This window comes from Poecilia mexicana, unplaced genomic scaffold (assembly GCF_051168715.1).
Source record: "Poecilia mexicana isolate PSO_F unplaced genomic scaffold, ASM5116871v1 scaffold_18, whole genome shotgun sequence".
Lineage (NCBI taxonomy): Eukaryota > Metazoa > Chordata > Actinopteri > Cyprinodontiformes > Poeciliidae > Poecilia > Poecilia mexicana.
The window spans coordinates 4251017-4264344 of NW_028263387.1; the positions used below are offsets into that span (position 1 = coordinate 4251017).

The 13328-nt window shown below is 38.9% G+C and overlaps 1 long non-coding RNA gene across 1 annotated transcript in view; it reads left to right on the plus strand.

The window, feature by feature from the left end:
- The window catches only part of LOC148153875 (uncharacterized), a 137534-nt gene that overhangs the window by 36694 nt on the left and 87512 nt on the right, over positions 1-13328 (plus strand). The window contains exon 2 of the long non-coding RNA XR_015766045.1: positions 8102-8119. This is a non-coding gene — a long non-coding RNA (uncharacterized LOC148153875). The remainder of the gene's footprint in view (positions 1-8101; positions 8120-13328) is intronic.

Genomic DNA, 13328 nt, shown 5'->3' on the forward strand with positions numbered 1-13328 from the left:
CTATGTAAGCTAGTAAAATATATGAAAGAGAAAATGCTAGTAATAAACAATTCAGTTCCTTCTTTTCTTTGATCAAATATTTTATTTGTAAAATAAATGTAAAATACATCGATTTTAGTCTCAAGGTTGAAGTAGGATTTTTTTTTTTTACCTGCCAAAATGGACAACATATAAAACATTTCACATTCACTTTTAAAAGTTAAAAAGCAAACTTAAAATGAGGTTTTAGTAAACGCTGCATTTTATATTCCACTTCACTTTCAGACACAAGTTTGAAGTATAAAAAAGCTTTTTCATAAAATAGAGTTCTAATATTTTTGTTTTGTTGTTTTTTCCAGATCATTACTCGCCCTGATAAGCATCACAAGTGAGAAAATTGAGCTGGAAGCAAAAACGTAAAACAGGGAAAGTTCCACTACTAAGCTCACAGAGCAGTTTAACATAACATAATTTACTTATGGCTTCGATTTCTAGAGTTATTTAGATTGGGCTCAGACACAACATTTACATGATTGGTCAGGTTGTCAATTTTTAGGCCTGATCTAAAACTCTAAAGTTTCCAGCTGAGCTGTTGCAGCATAGCAGACAAAATGCCAATTCTGTGCTGCAGTACATGCACTGAGCCATCTTTCTTGGCTTGTCTTTCTTCTTTCCGTCCCTCTCCGTCTCCCTCCATAGCTGCTAAAAGCACTTAGCATTCGTCAACAGCTCTTTGGGGGAAGTGAGATTGTTGCGCAACCCAAAGAAAACAATAATCTAACGGGAAAGCAGCAAGCTAAACAGTCAAACATAAATTAACCAAACCTCAAGACCTTGAGGACTTTTCAAAGTCCAGGTCCTTGAATCATTAAATCACGACCCTATAATATGATTACTGGTACCATACTGTATTACTTTGCACATATCCGTTTTGTTAAAAGAACAACACTTTGTCTTCTCCTATGAGATGTGACAATGTCGGTCCTAGAGAAAAGCATCTTTGACTATTCCTTCCTGCACAAACACCCCTCATCATCTCGAGTCCTTAAGTCTGTCCTATGCAGTCTTAATTTCAGCTCAGATTTTTTTCATGGGATTTGGGGACTGAAAGACACGGAGTGTCTGGCGAACCATTTATATGTTCGTTTTGCTAAAAAATAAAGAATCTAATTTATTTCAGCATCAGCACTGAAATATTATCAGTCAAGAGTCCTTGTCTGTGATTGAAGAGGGTTTTTTAAATACCAATTGATCTTGAAATGCTTTCCAGTTGTGTCATGATTAAAACAGAAAACCTGCCTTTTAGACCTTTCAGCATCATTTTCAAAACCTTTTCCACCTCATTTGCGAAGAACATGCTTCATAACGTCATCTCTCTTCAGATGGGTGTGGTACTGACACACCCAAAGTCTCCACATTGGCTGGGAGGAAATTCTAGTAGTGTGTTTATCTTGAGCAAAAAATCTCTCTATTACTGCATCAAACTAACAACTTTTTAAAATGCACATGTGACTTCTCCCTACTGTCCATGCTCTGGATGGGGGAATCTCCCTATTTGGTCCAATAGCCCTGCCAGCATGCCTAGGTGGGCCCCATGTGCGGAAAAGGAGGGCAGACCATATGGGTCCCATATGGGTTTGTCCACGGGTTCCACGGTGGCCCCACATGGGTTTGCCCATGTAGGGCCAGAGCCCACATGGGCCCTACATGGGCCCTATATGGTGATGGCCCACATGGGTTTGTCCATTTAGGGCCCATGTAGCGCCCATGTGGGCTGTGGCCCTACATGGGCCACATGTGGGGCCATCGTGGAACCCGCGGACAAACCCATATGGGACCCATATATCAGCCCTCCTTTTCCCCACATGGGGCCCACCTAGGCATGCTGGCTGGGAGGGAGCACAATTGTTCAGTTCACTGAATGAAACCTCATATCAAGGAGTGAGAAAGAGAAGTGCTCCTCTTCCCTACTGTTGAAAACTCTGGTCACTCCATCACATATTTGTGTGAGCTTAACATGAACATGTTTTATCATTTTATTTTGTGTTGGCAGAACTGTAAAATGAGTTCTCTGATATGTGAATGCACATTTAAGTTCATTATAAAATTGAAATACAGCCGTTTTACTAAAGTAAGCCTCCTTGGACTCAATCAGGCGTCCTTGACAGCCGGTTTTCTGAAACTTTTAGATGCGTCTCTTCTTCAACACACTTGAGTCGAATAATCAGGCTGATGGCCTGATTATTCGATGACCTGATGACCTGGAGAACCTGTCTCCATACTGAGGAGGCAATTCAGTCATTTGATTCAGGTGTGTTGGACCAGGGACACATGTAAAAGTTGCAGGACACAGGCACTGGAGTTCAGGTTGCTTGGACTAGATGTTAAAATCCCTTAAAATCCCTCGCACAAACATTTTCAATTGTCAGGTTCTGTACTTCATTTGCCAGAGTTGCATATCACAGCTTTTTCCTTTAAAATGCTTAATCAATGGCTTCCTCAATGGGACGGACAACTCCACAATGACTATGACGTCAATTTGGACCAAATGAACAGGTCTAGCCACAGGTTGGTTGATGTTGATTTAAGTCCAACTGCATTACCCAGTCCTAGGTAATCAGCAGACATAAGTTCGGAAATGCATGTTTCGCCAGCAGCTACTCCCCCTCCCAGAGGAATGCTGTTGATGACAGAAAGCCAGTCTCAGCTTCCAGGGGCATAGCGTTGGTAGTAACCCTATCACTCACCAGTAAAGTCGGCAAGAACCTCAGCACCTGGTTGAGGCACCAGGCGTATCTGACTTAGTTAATTTTACTGTCATTCCTGCACTTTATATTTTATATTTATATTCATATTTTATACTGTATTTTATTTTATTCTGGAGTAAACTCACAACATTGAAAGCTCAAAACACTGTCCTGAGCCGTATGCAACGAAATTTCGTTCTGTATACACCTTGTGCATGCAAAATGACAATACAGTCAGTCTAAGTCTAAGTCTTTGTCAGACATCAATGCGTTCCCACATAAACCTCAAGTCATAATAAATGTTCCAGTCTTTGATGCTTAGTATCTTCTGTTATTTTTATTGCTCCGACTTCACTATCTTGATTGAACCTACGCCATCAGTTTGATCCATTTGTTTGGGTTTGTCATTCTTTGACACTTGAAAATCTCACAAAACCAAGGTTGTCAGTCATGATTGTATTGTAGTGAATGTCTGTGACTTTTTTGTCTCTCTCAGAAAAACTACAGAAATTACAAAAGCCAAAGGTTCCTCTTTATTTTTACTCAAATGTGGAGCAAAACGCCACTAGTTATAGGACTTTGATCAAGGGAGAATCCCAGCAGCTTTTCCTTGTCTGCTCAGTGATGGAGAAAATTAGAACTCAGTAATTAATGTTGTTGTTCTGTCAGTGTAAGACTGTGGGTTTAGATTTTGGCCCAAATTCTTCATGATTTAATACACAGATTCACTATGACATCCATTTCATGTACACTTCATCCCATTATTCCTTGCTTCTTACTAAAACATGTTGAGCAACAGCTCACTTTCTGGAGATCTTTCAGATTTAATTTAAATTCAAAATACATTTTTATCCCAAAGGAAAATTAAGAGTCATAACTCATGTCTTCCAAGTGTCGCAGTGGGCAGGAATGGATTCCAGTAGCAGTCAGTCTTGCAACAAATCTTAAAATGCCTCTGACTGAAGCACTGCTAATCAACCACATTTTGCTTTGCCGCTCTAATTTATATCTCTTTTAGGTCATAGAGTTACAAAGTCACAGACTGGAGTCGACTATATGATCTTTGATGATTTTAACTTCCTTCTCTCTCTGCTCTTTGGTCCTGCTCTGCATCCATCAGGTTGCAGTTCAGGTTTTATTTGAGCTGCTAATCAGCTGCTTCGAGTTGTAAAAATAGTACCTTGTTGCTATGGTTATGCATCATAACAGCAGTCCAAAAGAAAGAGCTAAAAGCTATTCCAGAGGGATCCAGAGCAACCCAGCAAATCTGTACAACCAGCTACTATTAGGATGAATGTGTTTTACACATTGTTTTACTATTAAATGAATCTTTGATTATTTTCAGTAATGTATCAAAAAGAGGTGAAAAGGAAATATTTAGTGGATTTTTGCCCCTGTCAATGTGTAATTATTTTAGATATTTATTTATGTATTGATCAAAATATTAAATATTACTATTAATACAGCAAAGCAGCTATTTTAAAGCTATTTATTTTCTGATTTCTTTTGAAAATAAATATTTTTTTTAAAAAATGTGTTATTTTAGACTTCATACAGTTCTGTTAAAACTTTTCTGATCCCTGAAGGAATTTTATTTTTCACACACATGCCACCTCATTATTTTTTTTTCTTCTGCCGTTTCATGTTAACTGACAGGTTTGTTGGGAATATGGAATATTTCCTGTGAAACGGTTTGAGTGTGATTCATTCTGAGGTTTTTCACTGAATTCAGATGCGTTGTTTGTTTCCTCGCCTTTACTTTCCATAAAAAAGAAGCAGAAATCCTTTGCCAGCGCAACTCTAAAGAAATTATATAGTAAAACAAAATAATCCCAAAAAATGATGTCAGCTGCTATCGTTTTTTTAATACATATAGAACTAAATCTGTTCTCATTAATGAATGTATGTTGTACATATATTCCCTCGCCTACTAGCGTTGGGAATTTCAATAATATTTTCAAATTCTTTAGTCAGTTTTTATTCTTTTGATGCTTTCTTTCTCACACACTTAAAGACCCGTACACACACAGGTTATACATGAATTAAAAAAAAAAACTCAGTAGTGCGCTTTACAATGTGTTTAATAGCAGTTGAGTTGAATAACCACCTGATTCACCTCAATTCTTTTTGCACTAAAGGAAGTGTACGTCACAAGACCAACTGGTTCAATTATGTCAAATTACTTAGAAATGACAGAGACAAAAGCTGAGATCAAATGGTGTCAGCACAGCTTCCATTTTTTATTACATTATCAAAAGCAATAAAGAGAATTTACAAAATCTTCTAAATGACGGCACTTTAGATGGAGAGGTTACAGTTTTTTTTTTCTTTTGCAGACTGTTGTCTGTGTTTGGCACCTGGTTACGTGTCTGAAAAGATGGAAACTCAGAAAAAATGTTTTTAGGCTTGTGAGTCAAGCTTTTTCCATATGTTCTTTTTCAAATACCTCCAGATAAGAGCATAGGAAAAGGGAAATGTCTGCTGAGTTTAGTAGGAGGAGGAACGCAAAGTGGCAGACGGGGATCACTGCCTGCTGTAGACAAAAGAGAGACAGTATGCTGCATTGTTTGATCTAATGATGGATTCCACGCTCTACAAGGAGGTTCTGGCTCGGCACACTAAAGTCCTCAACGTCCCCGGAGCTCACCGGCCTCAGCTCAGGTATATTTCCTTCAAGGAACGTCTTCGTGAGTATTACGGTTCTTCTGGGATCCAGCTGCCGTTATTTACTATCCTGAAGGGCCCACTAGAGATTTTATAGGTTTTCCTCGGGGTCCTGTCAGCTCTCTAGAATACGTCCTCAGTAAAACATGATTACCCCAGCTCTGTGACCTGCGCCGTGACGGCGGCTGCCACAGCCTTGTGTCTGTACGGCTGCCATGACATTATATTACTTAGAGACTGGTATCTTGCCTTGCAACAACTTTATTTCTCCCACGGTGGCTGACGGTGGCCTGGGAGAGTTGAGGAGACATGATGGATGAGATATATTTGAGCAGCTATCTCTTCTTCGTGTCCGTTCCAGTTTCTCTGCCTCCTCGTCTCATGCGTGCGGACTTGCTTCCCCCTGCCTTCTCCTGACATTGGCAGTACGCCGTGTGTTGGGGAATGTTTTTCTGTGTCAAAAGGAGCAGCGTACCCGGATATCATGCGGGATGTGGAGATACCCCTGTCACAGTCCAGGATATTAACAAACTAGGCCTGGGAGACTTCAGGTGTCCTCTACTATTTCTGCAGTGGCCTTTTTCTACTCTTTCAGACATTTAAGCTCTGTCTCTGCTCCTCAGTCTGGACCTTAGATCAAGAATACGGTTGGCACTGCAACATAAAGACGAACCCTTGGTGCTTCTACTCTGGCTGGGATCCCTGCTCGGCTCCTCTGTTTCATGCATTGGGACCCCAACAGCTTCTTTTCGCCAAGGGGCTTTGAATGGCATCAATCGTGCCAATATGCATGGCAGCCTACTGGGGTCCGCTGGGTCTAATGTTGTCACTAAATAATAAATAAAGGAACTCTGAGTCTGTAGTTTAAAGGGTTGGGATTTTCTTCCAATGCGGTAACATTCGAGACATTTGGAGCCATGGAGGAATTTAAAAAACAAAAAGAAATCCAAAACAAACATAAGAATACAAGAAAATTGTTACTTTTTTAAAAGCTGGTATTGTTTTTAATATTAGGAGCAGCTGATTCTAAAATAATACATGAACTACGACCTTCAATCACTGGGGAGTTGAAAAGGAGGTTTTATGGATGCAGAGTGGGACCAAAAGGCAAAGAGAGAAGAAAGAAGTTCAGTTCATCTCTTTCATCAACCGTGAAGGGGAAAGCTCATATCTGTGACTCCAATATCTCTCTGCCAGGATTCAATTTCTTTTCACACCTGATAGTCTGGTAGACTCGGTTCCATTGGAGACCAAAACTGCAACATATGTTACATTTTCAGCTGGTGTGGTTCACTTTCACACTACGCTGTTTATCAAAGGATCTAAACTATTTGATAATCCTGTTCCCCTCCTCGCCTGTGGGGGTGCTGCATCAAGAACCACTGAAAAAAATGACACCAAATCCTCCAAACAAGACACTAAATGCAACTTCCTTCTCTACAAGATGCAAACCAAAATGAAGTGGCATCAGATTTTACCGGTAAAATCTTTGTAAATAATAATAATAATAATAATAATAATCGTAAAAAAAAGTCCACAAGCCATTTCTTAAGCTGGTGCTAGACTGAGATTGGTTGCATTTACCCAGAATGCTGTGTGCTTTAGACCACTTCCTGCTTTTGAACATCCATTTGGCGTTCCGATGTGCATTTTTAGGCAGACCAGAGTTTGCATTCATACTTCCCCAAACCAACCGGACTTTCTAGGTCAATTAATCAGAGTTTGACCTAAGTGACCCAAACAGGGCTAGTGTGAATGCACCATAAAAAGAGGTGCAGCAAAAGCAAATGAGATGGATTAGCTGTGCTTTCCAACAACTGATTTTCATCTAAGGCATGTAACTGTGGAACATCATCTCTGCTGTTCAAAAACTGAGCCGATAACATTTCGTGACAAGACTGTTGTGTAACTACATTCTTCAGTCAGAGGTCTCTTCAGACTTGAGGAAAGACTGACTGCTACTGGAGATCCACTCTGCTCACAGCATCACCGTCTACAATGACTCTTTGAAGACACTTGGATGATGAGCTATGACCTTTAATTTTCTTTTTCCATGAAAGTTTATTTCTTTGTGTTTGTTTTTTAACTTAATTGAAGTCACTGGGTACAAGCTGATGAATTATTTACCACATATGTCTTTCTGTGTAGAGTGATTTATTTTTGCACACTGTTTTTATTAACAAATGATGTATTATTAATATTATTCATTATCAACTTTTTCTTCCCTTTGTGAGATTTTGTTTAATCTTGTGGCTGTGTACCATGCTTCAATGTTTTTGTTTCGACTAAACCAACATGTATGGGAGTCTCCCATTTACCGTGACACTTCTTTTAACAAAATGACTTTCATAATGAGTTTCTTATGTGGATGAATGTCAAATGTAAAGAGAGGAGAGCCGCTGCCTGAAAGGTTTTCCTCTGACCTTTAAGTCTTATCTCACAAGGAAAATATGAACGCTGCCGTCAGGACATGATGAGCGGTTGTTTTCCCTCCACCGTCTCAATTAGCAGCTTTGTGTTGCAGCTTATGTGTGAAACGGCGCTCTCCTAGACATGAAATGTTAATTGCATTCTGACTTTCCTTTTTCTCACTCTGCTATTATATCTCATTTAGTTGTGACTTTCCCTTTGATGAGCAGGTGTGAACAATATTTTTGCTATACCCTTTAGACTAATCCACTGTTTTTTTTTCTGTTTTTCTTTCATTGCAGGTGACTCATCTCTAGTTGGTAAGTCCTTCTTTATGCTGTGCCTCTCTTCTGCTTTTTCTTTCCCTGCTCCTTGCCACACTATCTGAGTAGTTACAGCTCGTCTTTATTGGATATTAAAGGTAGGCTCGGATGAACTATTTCATGCACACAAAGAAAGCTTATGTTTGATTTCCACCTACGGAATTCAGTGTATGTCATGAAGAGTTGGAGAGATTTTTTTTGTTCTACGTCTGCCTTTTCCTCTCTTCTCAGTTTCAGCATCGGTCTGTGTGTACCGCCGCTCTTTGATGTAGCCTGTTTTACTAGCCTGAACATGTTTTTCACACGAGGTTCTGAAACAGAGGTATAATTATCACTGCTGGCACCTTGGCTGTCTTTATTGAGAACCGAATCTTAAAAGACGGGAGAGTATTGAAGGGAAAGGTGGGCACACTTCAGCTAATCCATCAAAGTTCTAACAGATTAGCTAATTTCTTTTGTGTAGCACCTTTGCTAACTTTGAAAACGTTTAGCGCACTTAGCTTCCCCTGAATTATTTTTCCGGGTTAAATTCTAAAGCGCTAATTGTACTTGGCTGTGATGTAAACGTTCTGTTGTCGTCTGTGTTGAATTCTTCAAGTACTTGGATGTTTACATTTGTTATTTTAAGGTGTGTAACCCGAGTTACACTTTAAGATTATTAAAAAACCCAAATCAACGTCACTCTAAGTGAAAAACTAGGTTCCAGGTTCGTCTACTGGAGGTAGTGGCAAATTGCAAGACACAAACAACTGGAGAGTGCAAAATCAATGAGGTGTATTTATATTTACAATATATACAAATTGTTTCACAGCTTTAAAGTCCAGTTCCTTAAACCAAGGAAGTCTCTGTCGGTGACGAAAGGGAAAAAACAAAAATAGTCATTTAGTTCCAGCTGTGAAGTGGTTGGTTGAATTTCCCTTCCGGTTTGGAGATGTTTCCTCAGATTATGGGTGACTTTCTGAATCCGCTATGGTTAGCTCGCCAGTCCGGTCAGTGTACAAAAACCAGACAACTCTTAATGTGTCCCAGATCCTTCAGTTACTCCGAGCGGGGGTGGGATCTGGAACACACCTGGCCTGCGCAAACAGGCCCGACAATCAATGTACATGTACATGCATTTCTTAATAATCGAATCTGAGCCTACATAATTACATGCAATTTCAATCCAAATGTGTTTTTATGTAGGTGTGTAATCACAGGCTGGGAGTAAAAGTAAAACAAAGGAGGATTTTTAAATTAGATCTTTTAATAAAACAAAATAAAATTAGATTTAACAAAATAGAAAAAAAAAATAACTAAACTACATCTAATATAGAAAAATTATCCTGGTTACAGGTGGGTGAAGACTTTTTTACTGCAGTTCCTCTCTTGACATTCTCACATTTTTTTCCTTAACTATATTTCAAAGAAGAAACATACAGGAACAAACAGTTAAGATGTAAACATAAATACAACGGGTAAAGGAATTATAGAAAATACAAAATTAGAATGTCAAAATGAAATAAGTGCTTGAGGTTTGAAGTCTTTCAAGAGCAGATGTAATTTGAATTGAAGATAGCATGTTAGCTTCCACTAAATACCCTGTGGGTGTATCGCTTTAGCGCTAGTGGAACTAATGTTTACAATTAATGATTTAGAGTTAGCGCGACTGATTTAAATCATCTAATTTTAAACAAAAGCCGACAAACTACCAGTAGCTCCCTATGTACCTCTGAAGTTGTACTGATTTCTTTGCCGTTGCTCTTAATAAAGTTGTTTGTTCTTCTTTTGTCTTCATATTCAGGAGGCTGTCGCAAAGTTTCCTCTGTGGGCTAATATCCAAATTCAAAACCTTCTGAGCTTCCTTCATGCTAATTTCAGGGTTAAATTGATTTATTTTTATTGATTTATGTATTTATTTTCAGTTGGCTTGAGTATCTGAGTGCTTTCCCTTTTGTAGCAGGAAGGCACAGAGCCTAATCTTCCCACCGGTTAATGGCTCAGTCTCTCTGGGCAACATGCTGTCGTCGCTCCGCTTCTCTAAAAGGACCTTCAAATTAAAGCAGAAATTTCAACCCGCTCTTAAGTTGTATTTGTTGCGTTGCTTGACTTAAGACAGCTGATAAGAAATTACTAAAAGCCACAGAAGCTTCATCTGCAACATGCTGACATGTCACAATGTGCTAGCCGAGGCGATGGGCGAGGGAAGCGCAACACTGGACAGACTAATGGGATGTATCAACACCTCTCTCAAACAGTAAACACACAAGATGGAAAGAGTTTAAAAGTCTGGCTGATAGCACTTTGTAACTATTGCTTTAGTGATGTGTCAGTGTTATTGCTTGCCTCTTAATAATTAGCTTTGTCTTGCTCCAGTACCCACAGTGCATTATATACTTGCTCCAGTAATCTACTGCTGAGCAGAATGTGTTGCCTGTAATGAGAAAAACACTGAGTTATTTTCCGATGATAAAAAAATGTTTTTTAACCAATTGTGTGATGAATATTTTCTCCCCGAGAGTCCCTGCGCTGTGGCAATTCGAGCATGTCTCCCGATTCTCACTCATGAATAGCTATTAATGTGTGTCTGCTTGTCAGGGTTTGTCCACTGAGTGTTTTGGCCCAGAGATCTGACGTTGTCTGAATACTAATGCGCCGTGCTGTGTGTCTGCGGGCGGCCGAGTACAGATTGGGTCTGGAACGTTTTCATCCCAGTGGTTTTGAAGGGAGTCCGGGCAGAAATGCTTAAATACCGCAATGGTTTCTTCCTACCTACGGGACACTGATGGGAGAAGGAATAAAGACAATTTAAAATTTGGTCAGGCAGGATGTTCAATAAAGAGAACGTGGTGTAGTTTTTCAGATAAAAGTTGTTTTAATCTGCCGTCCCTTTTAGGTTCAAAGTCATAAACCAGTCGTGCTTTTTTTTTTAAAACTTGTTTTTTGTCCCGTTTGTTCTCCGTACATCAGTACTTAGTAATTATTTAGCAGCCTTATGATCACACAGTTTAAATGCAAGAGTTGAATCATGTTCTTTGTTTCAAAGGAGACGACCAACAAAGAGTGTATGTTAGAGTTTCTGTCTTTTGCTGTGAACTATAACAAGATAAATCATAAAGCTAATCTAAAGTTTGTGTTGTTCTGATCTTTATCAGAGGGAATATTTCACATTAGGTAGAGACTTCCTTTTTCCTGCCTTGGATTTGCAACCCAAACATTTTTCCTTCTTTCTACATTTTTTTTATACCAAAATTAGCCTTCCCTTAGAAAGCTTCAACTATTTACTTTGTGTAGCGCGGGATCTGAGTTACTTGTAGCAACAATGGTGAACATTATTAACTCTGTTTGGAAAGTCTCTGTAAACTGTTAGTGGGACATGAGCCTCATCTTCATTCTGCTTTTTACTCCTTTGACTTATTCACGTTTTTAAAAAATATATATAATATAGGTTACACAACTATTTAAAAGATACAATTATACGTGAGATGAGGTAAATGTACAGTCTCCATAAAAATAATCACCTCCTTGCAGTTACATTGCACTTACTGTTGGACTACTAGCACCAACTGGCTGGACCTCTATTGAATTAGGTCAGTCACTTTGAAGGGGCTGAATGTTTATGCACTTACCTATTTTATGTTTCATAGTTTTTAGTCAGATTGTACTTTTACGATTTTGCTGTTTATCCAGGAGTTAAAAAGACGATTTGTTTGCTATGACTGCAAAAGCAACATAAAAGGGATTTAAAAAATATAGACACAGAAGATTTTTTCATGCACAAACAGTTTGTTTGTAAAGGTAAAATATTATTATTTTTTTATTAATTATGTCCACTACGTTCTCATTTATTTGACTGAAAAGACCATTTAGCTTATAATGACATTGTTAAATCTTTATATTTAATGTATTGCATTTGGATAAACAGCAAAACCCTAAAACAATGCTTTTCAAATGAGGCATTTTTTAATTGTTAGGCTGTTATTTGTCGAAATGTAGTGGAAAGAAATCTGGGTGTTTTCATTTAGCTGTTTTAGCAAAGATTGTGTCAAGGAGAAACTATCATGAGATGCATTATCAATCCACTTCACAGGTATAAACTACTTTCTGTTCAAGCTCAATGAAACGCTGAATAAATACCGAGGACTGTTGTTCAAACACGACAGAGTGTGAAACGGTTCAAGGACTATGAATATTTTTGCGAGATGCAGACGAGACTTTGAACTGCGAAAACCTTTATAAATTTCACCGTGTCTCACACAAGTATAATTAGTCCAAGAATTCCCAGTCAAGATTTTCTTTTCATATCCATTTATGTTAGACACTAACTGTCTGCAAAGAAGAAAAAAAAAACTCCTTTGCTAAATTTTAGGCTGGAGATATTTGGACCTTTCTGCGTCTTTGCATTACCCTTTGTGACCCAGTTCCATATGTGAAGTCAGCCATTAATTGGCTCATTGTCGCCACAGTGACTGCTAATTCACAGTCTGTTGCTGGTTTTTACTAAGAGAGTCATGTTTTTATTGTATTTTCTGTCTAATTCTTCAGTGGATTCCACTGAATCTGCTCCGGCTGTCTGGTCCCGTAACGATGTAACGATGAGCGGATGCAGTAGCTCCATGTTGCCCATTGTTGTGTCACAAACTAAATTCCGTCACATACAGAGATTCAAACTTTTTTGATGTGACGACCGCTGTCGAGGTGGCGCTCAGTGCACACACAGATCTTGCTCATGTCTCGAGCCTTGTCCAGTGGCGATCCCTCACTTTTTTTGTTTCTTGAAATCATGTTTATTTGTATCTCGCATTTCAGCAACAAGACAGTTCAAACCCTAACCCAACCCTTTCATACAGTGACCAATTATAAAACAGCAGTTAAAGCATCAAGCAAACACACATGAGATATACTGATCAGTTTTCCGCGTATTCTGAATCAAAATCAACTCCAAACAGGTGAGTTTCTAACCTTGATTTATAGGAACTCGGTGTTTGAGCTGTTTTTCAGTTTTCTGGAAGTTTGTTCCAGATTAGAGGAGCTAAAAACTGAATACTGAATCTTTGAGTGTTCTGGAAACCGATGGAGGTCTTCCTATGGTGATGCTATGATGTGATTGACCTTTGGTGAAACAGCTGAAGGCTGTTCAGTGAGCCACACCACTATACTCTGAATGAATAAAAGGAGAGATGAGTGGCACAAGTTATAGGCGGAGGGTGACACTAAGTAAGGCATT